The sequence below is a fragment of the Pyxicephalus adspersus genome, chromosome 2, assembly GCF_032062135.1.
Source record: "Pyxicephalus adspersus chromosome 2, UCB_Pads_2.0, whole genome shotgun sequence".
NCBI lineage: Eukaryota > Metazoa > Chordata > Amphibia > Anura > Pyxicephalidae > Pyxicephalus > Pyxicephalus adspersus.
In genome coordinates this window covers 84,402,519-84,419,533 of record NC_092859.1, presented here as the reverse complement: position 1 = coordinate 84,419,533, position 17,015 = coordinate 84,402,519, and the positions used below count along the sequence as shown (strand labels likewise).

Sequence of the window (17,015 nt, the reverse complement as noted above, 5' to 3'; positions counted from 1 at the left end):
AGGACAGCAAAAAAAACCTTAAAGAGGTCCAACCTTTCACCACTTTAAAAAAATTGACCAGACTAAATTTTTTAATGTACAAATTCACAAAGAAGTGTTGTACATTTAGAGGCATAATGAAGAATTTAGCTTGTTCCTAGGCATGCTTTAAGGATTGTCTGTGCAAAAACAATAAAAAAAAAATAACAGCGCCCTCACATTTGCAGGGAGCAGAAAGTAACAGTTGACCTTTAGCTAGTAGTTGAGGCCTCAGGGCCCATTGACAGCTGCACAAATGGAATGTGCTGCCCAAGTTCATAGGGGTCTATTGGAAGAGAGTAATAATAGGCCTGGTATGTCAATCATTTCTATAGGATACCAATATTGCCAAACTTTGCCAAACCAGCATTAAAATCTAAAACCCAATCAGTGTAAAGGACGGACCCAGTATGGTAGCTTAGCAAACATGTCTGGCTTTTTGGCTAACTACCACCCAATGCCCTATATAAAAGTTTGAAACAATTTGTAAATGTCTATGTAAAAATCTTGGCATTGTGTAGGTACATCACTGAGCTACTACGGGAGTGAATTACCCAATAAGTGTTTGTTTCTGCCAATTACCAGAGGCACAAGATTTACCACCCACATGGGGTCCAATAAAAATGTGTGGATTAGCCTGCAGATACATCTGCCCAGATTTTATTTTTATATACATGCGTTTGATGTATACATTAATCGGCTGTTGTTTGGCACCCACTCAAAAGGGATTTTATTAACATATTTTTTCATGAAACCAAGGCAACAGGAATTTTCTGAAATTGCATGTGAATCTTATTTTCTTTTTTTTAAGAAGATAATAAATAACTCTCACCAGTAGTCTGTTTTGTTTCAGTAGTACAAGTCCCTACCTGCCATACAGTATGAGGCAAATAACCTGAAGGTGTTGCCCTTGAAGTTGGAATTCCAGTCACTTGCATGACAAGCTAACATTACATAGTGGATGCCGCAAACACCTGATCTTCTCCGCGCTCATCTCTAAATATTACATTATTCTATTTTGATTATAATAGACATTACTATGTGTATTTGAGAAGTTATTGGGTCCTAAAAGGTTCCATGACCTTCTTGCTAAAGGAATAAAGAACCCGGAACACATGTCACAAAAGTGATGCAACAAGCAAGCAGCAATTGACATAATAAAGCAAATGTTGTGGATTAGCGTCCCAAAACCCGATTATTTCTGGGATGTGTATTTGTTTATGTTATCATTAGATAAAAGTAGCTACATATGATATAGCAGTTGAGAATTGTAAATTACTATCTTTATAAATAGGTAATTTTCCTGTCTGTTGCCATTTTTATGTAACCATTATCCTATGAAGCGCCTTAAATTAACTAAAGGGAAATTTTATAACTTTTACTATGTGTGGTCATTTTAGGAGACAGGAATATGTAAGGCTGGTGTAAAACCTGAATTCTGATAACATGAACTGAAGTACTTTAGAAACATGTGCTCATACCTATTGCATGAGAGCATTTCCATTCCATTTATCCTAGTAGGGATTTTGAGGACAAGGACCTTACATATCCTTGTCCACGTAATGATCACCTCCTTAGGGATTCACAGTGTTCCCAAGTCATCTGTGAGTTATAATCTCTCCAGGATGCTCTGGGTCTGTTTTTTAAATGTAATTGGATGTGCCTGGAAAATCTCCAAAGGGTGACTTCCAGGGGAATATCCTTAAAAGGACAGCTGAATTTGTTAATTTTTATGTCAATATTGCATTTTATTGACTCAGAGCAACTCAGTTTGTTATGCTTAAAGTATGTAAACTCAGGAGGAGGGGTGCTGAGAAGTTCCTGGCTTTGCCCCCTTCCAGGTAATATAGAAAAATGAGTGTGGGGCATATGACAGCCTAATATCTTAGTATGTAACTGTGCAAATATCAGGTCTTTGCGATTCTTAAAACCGTTTTTTCTTTTAGTAAGAAGCTGTGATGGCAGAGGCACAAGCAAGTTTTATTTCGTTGGAGTTACAGGCCATCGTGAAGTTTTTGTTTCTCCAGGGAAACTCAGCAAAGGACATTCACACTGAGATGTCACAAACACTGGGGGAGAAGTGTCCTTCCTTTCCCTGGAGAAACAAAAACTTCATGACGGCCCATAATTCCAATGACGTGAAACTTAGTTATGCCCTTTGCCATCACAGCTTCTCACTAAAAGAAAAAAAGAAGAATTTTTAAGAATGTCAAAGACCTGATATTTGCACAGTTACATACTAAGATATTAGGCTATCATATGCCCCAACCTCAACTGACCCGGCAACCTGCGATGCTGTCCATGAGGTGATTATTGAGGACGGGCGAATACCCGCAAAGAAAATAGCCCAGATATATGAAATCTCACAGGAGCGTGTTGGGTTTGTTAGCACCACTATCCTGGACATGCGCAAGCTTTCAGTGTGGTGGGTGATAAAATGTTTGAACAGTGATCAGAAGAAGGAACGAGTTGAAGCATCCAAAGCCGTTTTGGCCCATTTTGAAGCTGCACAAAACTTTTTGGCTAGGTTAGTGACTAAGCATGAAACCTGGCTCCACATATATGATCCTGAACCAAGGAACAGTCAAAGAAATGGTGCCACAGCAGGTCCCCACGGCCAAAGAAGTTCCGAACCCAGAAATCAGCCAAAAAGGTCATGGCCTCCATTTTCTGGGACAAAGACGGTATTCTGTTGGTGGACTACCTACCTTAGGGCTCTAGTATCACCAGACAGTATTATGCTAACCTCCTAAACCAGCTGAAAGGGGCAATTAAGACGATACACTGTGGAAAGTTGACCAAAGGGATCCTTTTTTTGCAGGACAATGCACCTGCGCACACGTCCAATGTTGTGGCTGCCAAATTGAACACCCTGGGTTTCCAATTGGTCCACCATCACCCCTACCCACCTGACCTGGCCCCTTCGGACTATTATCTGTTCCCAAATTTGAAGAAACACCTGAAGGGGCAACATTTTGAGGACATTTCTGACGTCAAAGATGCTGCCAAGAGCTGAATTGCAGCCCAACCAAAGGTTGACACTTTTATTTGAACTCTCTAGAAAAGCTGCAACTACGCTGTACCAAGTGCATCAGTCTCAGGGGGGAATATGTTAAATAAATGTGTTTAACTCTGGCTCTCTTCATTCTGGCTAAAGCCAGGAACTTCTCTGCACCCCCTTGTATCTATTGCCTTTATCAGAAATCCTATGTCCTTGTAACTTCCTATGCACCAAACTGACCCTAGTGACCTCCCCCAAAAAATCTGATCTTCCTTCGAAGCTATCTTCTTTAAAACAAAAGGCAATTCTCCACTATGTAAAAGAGGTAAAGGAAAAGAAAAGTTTAGATGTCCAAATCACAACAGCATCCTAGTGTGAGATGCTGTTCCAGAGGAAGTAAAAAAGTCTAGAAATTGAAAATAATGCAACTACCACATAAAAGTATTGGTAAACTGGTAAACTATTGGTAAAATATATTACATTTTGAGACAGAAAAGAACAAAGTACAGAGCACAGCACAGTCTGAATCAGATTTCACATTATAGGTTTGATACATTATAAAAAAATGTATGCAATAGAACATGCTGAGAACAATGAGTGGGCTACAACTGACAACTTTCGAAAAGCAAAAGTGATATTTACTTTTCTGTCTTGTTGGTTCAGTAAGGTTTGTATTCTGACACTGAACATCACAGTAGAAATGGTTACTGAACATGAGGCACAATTTCCAAGTTTAGACAGTTTACCAAATCTAGAACACAAGACATTGGGGTTCATTAACTAAAGGAATATTTTCTGTTCACAAAGCAAAGTAAATGATCACTCTGCAAGTAATAAATCACCTAGATTAGTGAAATACCCAATCACGTGAAAGGAAATGTAATATTACAAATGGTTTTTGCTTGCACTTGATTGGAAGACTAAATATCAGCATCTCATTCATCAAACTAAATGTATTATCCCTGGCAAAATGTTATTTCCCTTTGCAAAGTGAACAACCCAAACTTCTTTAGTAAATCAACCTCAGTGCCTCATTCTGTCAAGCAGGGCTGTTTCAGGGGAGATACCATTGTGCTGGATTATGTTTTTTATGTGAAAGTCAGGACAGTTTACACACGATGGCCTTCACATATTTGTTAAGTCTCTGCTTTCTGAGATACTTTTGGGTCTAAGCACATAGTGGAGAGACTGCACAACATTTCTTGGCCAAGTTTCAACTGTTTTTCTCAGGAATCCTTGCAAATGCTAATAGGGACTCTGAATCCTTGAACTCTGTTTGCTCTTTTGGGGAAATCCTCACCATTGGCATGCAGTTATTCTTTAAACAGTCAGTCAGTTCCTGTTAGTAATTTGTATATATTTTATTAATATTAGGATCATCAAACAGACTACACTATTTCCTTTTTACATTTTACAGAAGACACTAAAGACATTGAGGGTGATTTACTACAAATGTTTAGGCTACGTATACATGTCAGATGATTCTTGCCCAAGACTAATGGTCGTGCTTGCCTTGGGTGAAAATCTGATATGTGTACAGCAGTCCCTTGGATTTCTTCATCAGTCTGCCATAGCAAATTGATGAACGGCCAATCAGGACTGACCACTGCCCACTCACTTGTCCTCCCCTCTCCCCTCCTCATGGAACAGAATTGTCTTGTGTACGGTGCCCGTTTGTTCATCTGTCACTGGAAATGATCATAAAAGTTTGTTTCCATCAACAGTCACCTGATGTATAATTCACTAAGCTTAGATATTGTGGTGACATTTCACTTTACAAAGAATACCCAATCACATGCAAGGAAATGTAAAAAAAAAATTGCTTCATGATTGGACAGCTGTAGTCAGCAGAGCTTTACCTCGATTAGGCTTGAAGAACAGCTAGAACTCTTTTAGTAATTAAACCTAATGGATCAGCAAAAAAATAAATAAAAAAAAGTTTATTACCAGGAATGTTAGAATTTCTCTGCAATGAAGGAAACTGGTACTGTTGGTAAAATATGCAATCCAAAAATCATTGTATGACCCACTCTACCGACAATTATCCTCAGCAAAAGAGAGGCGTTTAGAACCAAAACTTAAAGCCTGAGTCCATCCAAATTTTTGGTAAAAGTTATTATTTGTCAGGTTTCTGTTTCTGCCAGTAAATCTACAGGAACAATTTGCTTTGACTTATTGGCCAGGAAGACACAGATAGCAATAAAAACTTTTCTTCTTTTACTAAATAAGTGTTTTTTTTAATGTCTGTGTCTTCAAAACATTTCCCATGAGGGTTAAACTTTTTATTTGGAGCTCAGATAACAATAAACCTTTCTTGCTCTATTCAAAACTAAACACAACGGTTCAACTAGAGTTTGGCTGCATTACACAACGCAAATTACATGAGTTGTTATGTGCTTTTATTATTTTTTTGGCACTCCAACACACATACTGTCATGTGAGAAAGAAAGTACACCCTTCCTTTTTTACTGAGGTTTTCTGTACCAGGAAATTATCTGCTCCCTAGCAAGTTCTAAAATTATTTAAATCTAACCTGAGATGTAAAACAACACACAACAGATTTCACCTTGTCTTTTTTTTAACAAAAATAGTCCAAAATGGTGAATCAATGTATAAAAAACACCCCATGATTCAATAGTTTATAGAACCATCTTTAGCAAATCACTTTCCATATGATTTTTATCATTCCCTCACATTGTTGTTTAAGAATTTTGGCACAATAGGTTTTAAAACATTGCTCTGATTTATTAAGGTTTGCAGGCATTCATTTATGCACAGCTATCTTAAGGTTAAAATGCACAGCATTTTGATCAGGTTGAGGTCTGGATTTTGAATGGGCTATTGCAACACCTCAATTTTTTCTTTTTCAGCAGATTGTTGCTTGGTTTTCCTGGTTTGCTTGGGATCATTGCCCTGCTGTATGACCCAGTTTTGGGCAAGCTTTAAATGTTACCCAATTAGCCAGGATTAATATTCATTATGTTTTTTTCTATAAAGCACTAATGAAGTGCTATGTCTGTAGAAAATAATTACTGATCATTCTTCTTCAGATCTTTTTTATGTATACCATTTGACACTAAAATATTTTGGCATACAGAGAGTTAACTGTCTACTCAATGGGCCTTATTTATTAAAGTTCTCCAAGGCTGGAAAAGACACACCTTTATCAGTGAAACTGAGTGATTCAGCAAACCTGGAATGGATTTCTTAAAAGTAATTTGAGATTTGTTAGCAAATGTTTACAATCCTGGACCAGATCCATTCCAGGTTTGCTGGATCACCCAGCTTCACTGACAAAAATGTATCCTCTCCAGCCTTGGAGAGCTTTAATAAATCAGGCCCAATGAATGCAAGATACCCAGGTCCTGTGGCTGTAAAACAAGCTCAAATCATTACCCTGCCATGTGCTTGACAGTTAAAAGTGTTTGTGCTGATATGCTGTGCTCGGTTTTCACCAAATGTCTTGCTGTGCATAATGGCCAAACATCTCCATTTGTCTGTCCAAAGGGTATTGTTCCAGAAGTTGTGGTTTGTCCAGATGCAACTTTACAGATGTAAGCTATGCTTCTATGTTCTCTTTCGAGAGAAAAGGCTTTCTCTTGGCAACCCTTCTAAACAAAGAATACTTTTGTTTGTTCTATTTGTACTTTCATGAACTTTAAAATGTAAGATGCTAAATGAAGCCTGTAATATCTGAGTTGGAGCTCTTGTTTTTTGTTTTTTTTTTGCTATTTCTCTAAGCATTGCATAATCTGACCTGAAATTAATTTGCCGGGGTGTCCACTCCTGGGAAGATTTGCAACTGTCTTTTTCACTGTGAAATGATGTACTTCAAATTGTTTGGAAATGGCCTTATTCTCTTTTGTAGATTGAAGGTTAACAACAATTGCTTCTCCAACATCATTGTGAATGTCTTTCCAACTTGAAATTGTGTTAACACGCATCTTAATGGTATAGATCTGCAAACTGACAAAACTCCTGCTATTACAGAGATATTTAATTATTCAAGTGTATTTAATTAGCAAGGCCTGGCAGCCATCTATTCTCTTAATTTCTATAGAAATGTTAGGGGTGTACTTAATTTTTCACACACTGCTTCTAACCTAGTTTTTGTTAAATGATGACACAGTGTAACATGTCATGAGTTGTTGTTCATCTGAGGTTCTAATAATTTTGTACCTAATTTTACGACATATTAGTGCCTGAATGATTATTTTTCATTAGGTCCCTTATATGCAAAACCTTACTTACTTTTTCACGTGACTGTATATAGTAAACAAAAACACACCTATACCATAGTGAACCAATGTAAGTATTCTGTGTATTGTGCACAATTTGATGAAATGTCAGATACTGGATCACATCAATATAAATGTGCGGTTATTGCCAATAAGTGGTCATCTCCGTCTCTACTTGCACAGCCTCGCCTGCTGCAGGATGGTCTGTTCACAGCCAATAGTAAGATCTGGTGGGCTTGATGGCACAGAAAGCACTCCTGAAAAAAAGAGAAAATAACGAAATCAATAAACATGAAAAAAGAATCAGCTTTCCCGTCTAATAAACTAGTCCTTGGAGTAGGTTGTGGCTTTGCCCAAACTGCATATACATTACAGTAGCCTCACACAAAACTTCCATGTCATAAAACAAAGTTCTTTAAATTCAACCCCAACCTACAAGCTGAACCTGTTACCTTCCCACATACAGTTGAACAAGTATCCTGCAAACCTCACAAAAGACCCTGCATGAAGTGAACTTGGTAAAAAAAGGCTTTCAAGGAGGATGAAGTTACAGCAGCCATAAAACAATTCTCCAATGCTCCCAGGACCCCAAAGGATTCTCAGGTCACCATTACAAAATTATTCAGATCCACTGTATTAACCTCTCACCTGTGTAACTTCTCCAACAACATATGGAATGCCAAATCCATGCTCCCTCTGGAGACCATGGCTTTTAGGGCATTAGTTATACATTCCTGTAGATTTTATAGTGCATTTTCTACTGCTATAAAAAATCACTTATTTAGGATTAGAAAAAAAGTTGAAGACTGGTGTATGTGTTGCAATAAAAGGTAAAAGCAGGTGAAAGTTTGATTATCCCACCCATGTCTAAACAAGACACTTCACAGCGGTCTGGGTGGTACAAGAGAAGCTCATTCTTTGAGAACACTGTCATAAGAAGGCAAAGTTTTTATATGAGGATATTTCTGTATTTGTTTGTTTTCCATGTAAATGACTAGCAGGCATGCATTCCATTGAGTCTTTGGGAATGTAGACAATATGCATGCTGAAATATTATTTTAAACTCCCTCATATCTAAACACTGCTTGAAAGGAAAGTAGTTAAACACAATAATCACTGTAAAGTATAAACTGGTATTCTACAACAGCATACAAATTCTATTCACTGTTTCCAGACATGGTCCATCTGGTGGCTATGTAAAATATTTATAGTGCAGATCCCCTGAACTATGGGCATGTATAAAGCAAATTTTATTTTTTAATATCAACTATTCTATCAGGGTTGCCGTTTCTCTCTCTTTCTTTTTACTTCTTTTTCTAAAGGGGTTGTTCCCTTCTGCACTGATCCTCTTTAAAAAACAGCCATGACAAAGCTATTTAGATTTCATTGCTTGATATTTTCAATTCAAAACTCAGGATTACCCTAGTGGTGACAAAAGAATATCCACCAAAGCAAAGTACCAAATCCTGGGGAATGATGGGAATTCTGTAAACAGGCATCAGGAGTTGAACAACAGTAATAGGTCTTCAGAGGTGGAGATGGATAGACAGTGTTTGGGGAGGCTACAGAGCCATCTACCCATGAGTGGGAGCTTCCAGCTACCTATGTTATGCCGAAACGTCTTCTGAGCCATTGTTATGCTTTGAGAGGGCTTGTACATAATGGGCTTGATTTATTAAGGCTCTCCAAACCTGGAGAAGATAGACTGTCAAGGGAGAACCTGGGTGAAACCTATTTCAGGTTTGCTGGATCACCCATGTTTTCCAATGACAGTCTATCTTCTCCAGTCTTGGAGAGCTTTATTATATCAGGCACAATGAGTTCAATCTGCAAGAAAAAAGTACACGGCTAAGTAAGGCAAATTAACCTTTTGTTCTGTCCATGTTTGTGCAGGTTTCTTCCTCCTTCATAAAATATATTGGTAGATTAATTTATTTACCCCAAAACTGGCTTACATTGTGAGTTTCTTAGAGGGACAGTTAAGCTATGCAGACATAAAATTTATGTTGTTGCAAACAATCAGGAAAGATTATTACATATCCAATTCTGTTCAATTCTAAGAGGAAGATGAGCAAGAGACACCCATTTGTTTTCTCTCCCATAGGAAAATACAGCAATAATCTCCAGTCAATTGTTTAATAATCCACCATAGCGGATCTCTAAAAGATGTTGGGGGACCACTGAACTCATGCTAGATTTCCCCCCAGGGGAATCATGATGGTTTGTCCAAGGTGACAAATATCCACCGTGTATGTAGCATTAAACTGCATACAGAAGTCAAATTCTGTCTCTGAAATCAATCTTTCAAGGAGTGCTGTACACATTGTACTGTTCTGTGGGAAGGGGAGGAGGGCGGACAAGAGGGAGACACCTGCATACTTCCCTAATGGAAATTATATGGGTGATCCCTGCTTGGTTGTTTAGTGACCTGCCAGCGACATGATAGGGATCATGAAATACATTCTATGGATGTGTACACACGTTCAATATTTGTTTTTTGAAAAAATCTTTCACAATCCTTTCCAAAGACCAAAGACTGCACGATGCATGAAGGAAAGCTGTACATACAGCACTGTTCTGCTCTATGGAGAGGGGAGGGGAAGAAACACGGAGCGGCACCCCGCTGCACTCTCTCCCCCTATTCACGTTCATTACAATTGTTCGTTTGTTCGTGGATCCGCCAGGACAGATATATGAACGACAAACAACGAGCGCTGTACACACACCAGATTCTTGTCTGAAATCAGCCCTGAGGCGATTTTCGAAGGAGAATCATCTGACATGTGCAGGTAGCCTATATTTAGTCCCCGAGACAATTATGATAATTTGTCTTTGGTAATAATCATCTAGCATGTGTATGTAGCTATAGTGACATGACCATGCTTGTGCTGACTTCCTTCAGGAAATGCTATTTGCCTGTCAGTTATGCTGATCCTTTGACCTCAGTACTTTAGTACCTAGAGTAACTAATCCAAAAAAATATACCTATCAAAAAAGAAAGTGAATGCAGAAGTCATTATCTGTATATACATCAGGGGTAGTGACTCAGTTCTCTCCTGACAGGTTTCCTTTAAAGACATTCAGTACTCCCACCTTCCTGGTGTAATTGGTGCATTTCAATCATTCCAAGATGGTGTTTCTATATATAACATTAAAATTGGTTTAAATCATTTTACAGGGAAAAAAAAAGAAACTGCAAATATCTATTTCCCTGTATTATCTAGAGTTAATTTAATCTACTTATTAAATAAAAGCAAAAGGGTCATAAACAAGGAAATTGTACATTAGATAGCTTTCAATGGATCTGGTTACCAGTAAGTACATTTTCCTTTTTGTTCTGGTCTTGCTATACAAAGCTCATCACTAATCACTGTGGCCTGATACCGGAGAGCTGTTGCTGATGTATCTGTTGCATTGTAGGTTTTTCCTAAGAAACATGACAGGTATAGCTATAAAATATGTACATTTCATACATAAATGTTATACATGTTATAAATCTTATCACTACAGAACAGTGGTGCCCTAGCATTTCCAGCTTGCCTGTAACCAAGTTTAATTTAACGACTAGATAATGAGCATGAAAATATGAGAATTAATCAATAGAAAAAGACATTTTTTCTTTTTTGATAAGAATAAACCTTTATTTAATTGATGGGATATATACAACCACTTTGGATTCCTGCCTTGAAGTAGTTGATACAGATATAATTGAAAAGGCAGATATGGATTATGTTCTGAAAGAATGTTGCAAGCAAAATCGTACATAGCTTAGAGTACTTTAGGTACCGCTGTCTCAGATAACGGCATCATGGATCTCATTGTGCCTACTCCACCTTAATGTAATATATTTTTTACTTTATAGATCCAGCCCAGACCAGCTTATATTATTATCATCATATTAGGCAACATTTGGTATATATTAAAAAAACTCTAGTTTTACCATAAAAATGATACCTCATCCAATGTCTCTGTGCATTAGTGGAAACATCTACACATTATTACAGGCAAAATAGTTCAGTGTCACTATACATCTGGTGCTCTGATTTTTCTGGATTTGCATTGATCTTTACAATTATTTGTTGGTGGATTGGTGACCACTGCTGCAAACTGTGTTTTCTCTTAAAGGATTGTCTGTATTGACCTGCAGGTGTGTGCATAAGTGTTTTCATCATTTGTTTGTCTTTTTTTCTAGCAATGTTGAAGTAAACAAAAAATAGGTTTTCAAAGTCATGGAAATTGTTTCATCTAGGTCAAACATTCAATCAGCCCATTCTGCTGCATATATAGATTCAGATGAACTAATCTGTGAGTGTGCACTGCGGCATCTGCCATTAGAAGCTTGTGCTAAAATTTCTCAGCAGATATCAGGACAATTAAATCCAACTCAAGAAAAGAAAACATGGAGCCCCACTTTTGAAAGCATCTGATATCTTACTGCGTAAACCAATTGTTGTCAACTTCCCAGGCGTAGGTGCATCTACTGCTGTCCCAACACCAAAATACTGCACCACAGACTGTGGACATCCTACAGAACTGGTTGTAGAATGAAGACATGCTGTAGAAGACAGAGCCTGGATATTAGTTATATAGATGATAGATGGATAGATAGATAGAGGGATAGATAGATAGATGGATAGATAGATAGATAGATAGATAGATAGATAGATAGATAGATAGAGATAGATATAGGGATAGATAGATAGATAGATAGATAGATAGATAGATAGATAGATAGATAGATAGATAGATAGATATAGGGATAGATAGATAGATAGATAGATAGATAGATAGATAGATAGATAGATAGATAGATAGATAGATAGATAGATTTTAGACATTGAAAAGATTTGGACAATAGACAAAAAGTGATAATATAATATTGCCATCTAGTGCTCATTTGCAGTATTACAGCTAGTAGTAGCTATTTCTCAATGCAGAAGAAATGCAGAAGAAATGTACAATAGGTTAACTGATTACTGGAAAAAACTGGTATGTTATTTTAATAAATACAATTATAACCTAATTTATTCCATCAAAGACTGACATTATATATGGCTGCACAGAAGTATAAGAAAGGCAGCAGAAGCTCTAGCAAATCTGTGTCTTCCTACCATGGGTCAGTTAATTTAAACCAATGGAATTTACTAAAGACTAGTGTCAGTTTTGAATAGTCATATGGTATATATACATATTTCTTTATAAACACATTTATACCATTTTAGATTAATAGAATTAGTGCTTTCCTTGGAATTGAACTGAGATGTACTGCATTTTTGTGTTATTTTTCCCAGGCATTGAGGTTACTTTTTCAACCCCTTTATCAAATTTCATGTCTTCACTCCCTGTAATAATTAAAAATGAACAAATAATATTATCATGGAATTAGGAATTGTGTCATACAAAGATTTACATTTCGAGGAGTAGGAAATATCATTCAGATACATGCTGTGTGTTATATTTTTGATTTTATTGGTGCCCCCAAAACTACAATCTACAGAAAAGAATAATCCAAGCAGAAAAATCATTTGATCATTATTGCACATTTCTATTGTGATCAGAATTAAATCTGTCACCTAGCATGATGGGGATTTGTATAGAATCTGCTGAAAAATCTCTGGCAGCTGTAAAAAGTGCTGTGTTCTTCCTATTATCTCTGCCCTCATTCGATCTTTACACTGAGTCCTTATTGCTTCTCTGATTAGATGGGGACTGCAGTGCTTATCTACAAGTTAATTACCTATCTCTAATTCATTTTCTTTTTCCTTCTCCAATAATGATCCCAGACCTGTGAATGATCATCTACGCTCACAAGTTTTCCCACATGTGCACCTTTACACAGAAATTAGCTTGCTCACATTCTTAAACTACGCATGCCAGATTACTGTTTCCCAAGACAAATGGTTGTGCTCATCTTAGGCAAAAAAACTGACATGTGAACAACAGTCCCCCAACATTGTTTATCAATCTACCAAGGTGGGTTGATGAACAACCAATTGGGTTGATATATGTATCAAACTCTTTTAATCGGCCAGGCAAAGGGAACTTTCAGAAAGAAAGCTGAGCAATCAATTTTGCTTTTTGTCATTTGCTTAAAGCAGAGTTTATCAACCTGAGTTCCTCCAGAGGTTGCTAGGGGGTCACTTTGTGACTTTCAGGTTAGGCTTTAAAAGACTCCAGTTACCTATTCTGGAAGCAGTCAAGGTTCAGCATATATTAGATGAAGATAAATATCTCCAACTTCTATGCTTACCATGGGTCAGGACCATGTTACTGTAAACATGGTATTAGGCTGGTGTTAACATATGCATTCATCATCATCCAATGACCCTCAATGAAGTTGCTCATCTTGTGATGACAAGGGAACAGCAATTGCTGACTGTGAGAGCATTTTGACTTTAACCCTTTTGCTGCCTAAGCAAAGTAATTTATGAAAACAATGGGGTTAAATAAATGTGTAGTGTGGACAAGACTTTTGCACCCAGCACCAGAACAAATATCAAATAGGAGCCCCCTGGATCCAGCACAACCACTTTAACTTCACAGGGAAGTTTCTCATGAATAAGTATAGTGACAAATCTAGCATAATAATGTAGCATGAAAAGCTTTTTGGATCCATGGTCTCCTTAAAGAAAGAACACTATTCCCCATTAAATGAGTTTCTTTACAGAAGTGGGATGGAGCCAAGCAATGATCAATTCCAGGGACTAAAAATACCAGCATGGACAGACTAGATCACAGTCTACAAAGAAAAGCAAAACCTACTAAATTAACCAACAGACAAACTAAATAACAACAAAAATAAAGAACAAATCCCCACCCCCACCCCACACAAAAGGCCACCCTGCCATTCTAAAGTGGGACTAAAGTCCCACTTAATCAAAGGATCAGGCAGGTGGTTATTGTAGAAAGGAACAGGGGTTGTTCCTTCTGCAATAACCCCTCCTAAATGCCTGATTATGCTGGGGAAATGTGAAAAAAACTGAGTGGAGCTTTCTTTTGTGTGTGCTAGGGATGAATGAACCCTCACAAGGATGTCAGGTATGGGGTAAATGAGATTATGTGAGGACATGTGTAAAGCATGCTGTCCATACCTCTGCTCCCTGCATGTTGAATGTTTTTATATTGCTGTATATAGTATTGTATATTGTTGTATATACCATTGTATATTGCTGTATATCAGGGGTGTCAAACTCAAATACACAGTGGGCCAAAAAATAAAAACTTTGACAAAGTCGCCGACCAAACCTGAAGTATTTTGAAAAAATTGAAGACGTTTTTCCTTCCCATTAGATATAAACCCTTTTCATATGGAAACAAAGAGGTTTTGCTTAACATTTAATTGGGCACAAGCCTATAATAGAGAAATAGCACCGCTACTACAATTCCCTGCGTCAATAAAACAGTACAAAGCAGGGCCACGCATAAGCAGAGAGGCCGTGAGTGATGCCAGCTGCAATTCATATTTAGATTTCCGTTGGGGGCCAAAAAATTATTCCTTTTGGGGGGCCAGAATTTGGCACCCCTGCTGTGTATAGTATGGTATATTGTTGTATATAGTATTGTATATTGCTGTATATAGTATAGTATATTGCTGTATATAGTATTGTATATTGCTGTATATAGCATGGTATATTGCTGTATATAGCATGGTATTTTCCTGTATACAGTATGGTATATTGCTGTATGGTATTGTATATTGCTGTATATAGTATGGTATATTGTTGTATATAGTAATGTATATTGCTGTATATAGCATGGTATATTGCTGTTTATAGCATGGTATTTTGCTGTATACAGTATTGTATATTGCTGTTTATAGTATGGTATATTGTTGTATAATATTGTATATTGCTGTATATAGTATGGTATATTGTTGTATAATATTGTATATTGCTGTATAGGTATATTGTTGTATATAGTATGGTATATTGCTGTATAGTATATTGCTGTATAGTATGGTATACTGCTGTATATAGCTGTATATAGTATGGTATTTTGCTGTATATAGTATAGCATATTGCTGTATAGTATATAATGTGAGAACGCATTTTACATTTGTAGCTCAATTTAGCTTAGAGCTGCAAGAAACAAAGTACATTATCCATAGTAACCAATCGTAGTAACTTTGCATTGGTAAAGGTGACTCTGTGATTGGTTGCAGTGAATACTCCTTCCCCTATGTAATAAATTATTGTAAAGGTATTTTTGGCAGTGACTAGGACAAAATGGTAACAGGACTAACATTAAAACTTTCTCTTTATTTGAAAAGATAAAAAAAGAAAAAAAAACATTCCTGATGGTATCGCCACCTTGCTATTGCGGAATAGCTAGTTGGCTTGCCTGGATGATACTTGAAGCAATGCCAGCCTGAGCCCCAGATTGAAAGGTCCTAGGTGATGGGCCAGACTAAGAGCGATACACTGTGGCACTTCAGGAGGTGCAGTAACCCATAGCAACCATTGAGAGGAGATTCCAGAGATCGTGTCTGCAGAATGGTTTCTATGGGTTACTGTGCCTTTTTAATTTCTTTTTTTCTCACAGGGTGCAGGTTTTTTGGCATGCTGAGGTATATTTATGTTCCCCTTTTGATGCATTGTGGTTGCCATGACAAGGGTGAGCCACATCCATCTAGTGCCCGTTTTATGTGTATTTTGAGCACTTGTCCTACACTCCCTTTGTACACACTAAGATGGTGAACCCCCATCTTTATCTCTCCCTCTCTCTTCCCATGAATTACAGGGGGAGTGTTTGCATGAAAAGTGTGCATCTTCTTGAACACTGAACTGAATGAAAGCTCAGGTTTCATAAAACATAAGGAAATGTTGATCTTTCCATATTCATCTGTCTTTCACTTCTTGATTGTTGTGTATTCATTATTAATAATATTTATTAATAAACAGGATTTATTTAGCACCAACATATTATGCAGTGCTTTACATTAAATAGGGGTTGCACATGACAGACATATACACAGGAGGAGAGGACCCTGCCCAGAAGAGCTTACAATCTAGTAGGTAGGGGAATTAGCACACAATGGGAGGGGAGATATGGAGTGGTAGGAAGTGGTAAGGGTTTCAAAAGACATGTATGAGAAACTTATGTAGATACTTTGTTGTTCACATTTTTGCTTTTTTGTTCTTTTCAATAAAGTTATGCAATAAAAAAAAATAAAAAAAGGAAAGCAAATACCAGCAGCCATTTTGTGAAGGCCTGTCTTATGTCTCATTACAGCACACATCAGATTATTAGGTGTATTATATACAGCATACCGATTCATACAAGTCACCCTTCTGCTTTAATATAACCATTGTAAGAAGAAATAAACACACCTCGTGCATTATTACAGCACAAGGCGAGGTGTTATTGTACACAATTAGTAGCACAACACAGAGTGCCTTGTACACACATTACCACAACAAATAGCTCTATATAAGCAGTAATCCATGAATGCATGGCTCTATAAAAGTGAGAATGTGAAGAAATACATTTACCTGACTGAAAGCTCGTATCACTAACAACTGGTGATAAAATCCAGCACAAGCAATTCTAAGATGTGCACTGCTAGTGTTACAGAATGCTCACCTTACATTAGGTAGAGGATAGAGACAAGATTTAGGCTACAATTGTGACTGCTCTGATCTGACAAACGTCAGCTAACATTCACCTGCCAACCAATCAGAAAATCGCAAGGACATAAAATGCAGGTATCTGATTGGTTGCTAGGGAAATGCCTCCATTTTGTGCCAGGGCTCAGCACT

The 17,015-nt window shown here is 37.3% G+C and overlaps 1 long non-coding RNA gene across 3 annotated transcripts; it reads right to left on the bottom strand.

Annotated features, from left to right (window-relative positions):
• Positions 1-7,326: 7,326 nt before the first annotated feature.
• On the bottom strand, positions 7,327-16,909 carry LOC140322089 (uncharacterized). 3 transcript variants are annotated; one of them, XR_011919129.1, is made up of 4 exons: positions 16,840-16,909; positions 11,693-11,812; positions 10,570-10,684; positions 7,327-7,514 (listed from the first exon to the last, which is right to left on the bottom strand). It is a non-coding gene; the product is annotated as an uncharacterized lncRNA (long non-coding RNA). The 3 variants fall into 3 exon arrangements; XR_011919131.1 differs by lacking the exon at positions 11,693-11,812 and having other exon boundaries at positions 16,749-16,909; XR_011919130.1 differs by lacking the exon at positions 11,693-11,812.
• Between the last annotated feature and the right edge of the window lie 106 nt (positions 16,910-17,015).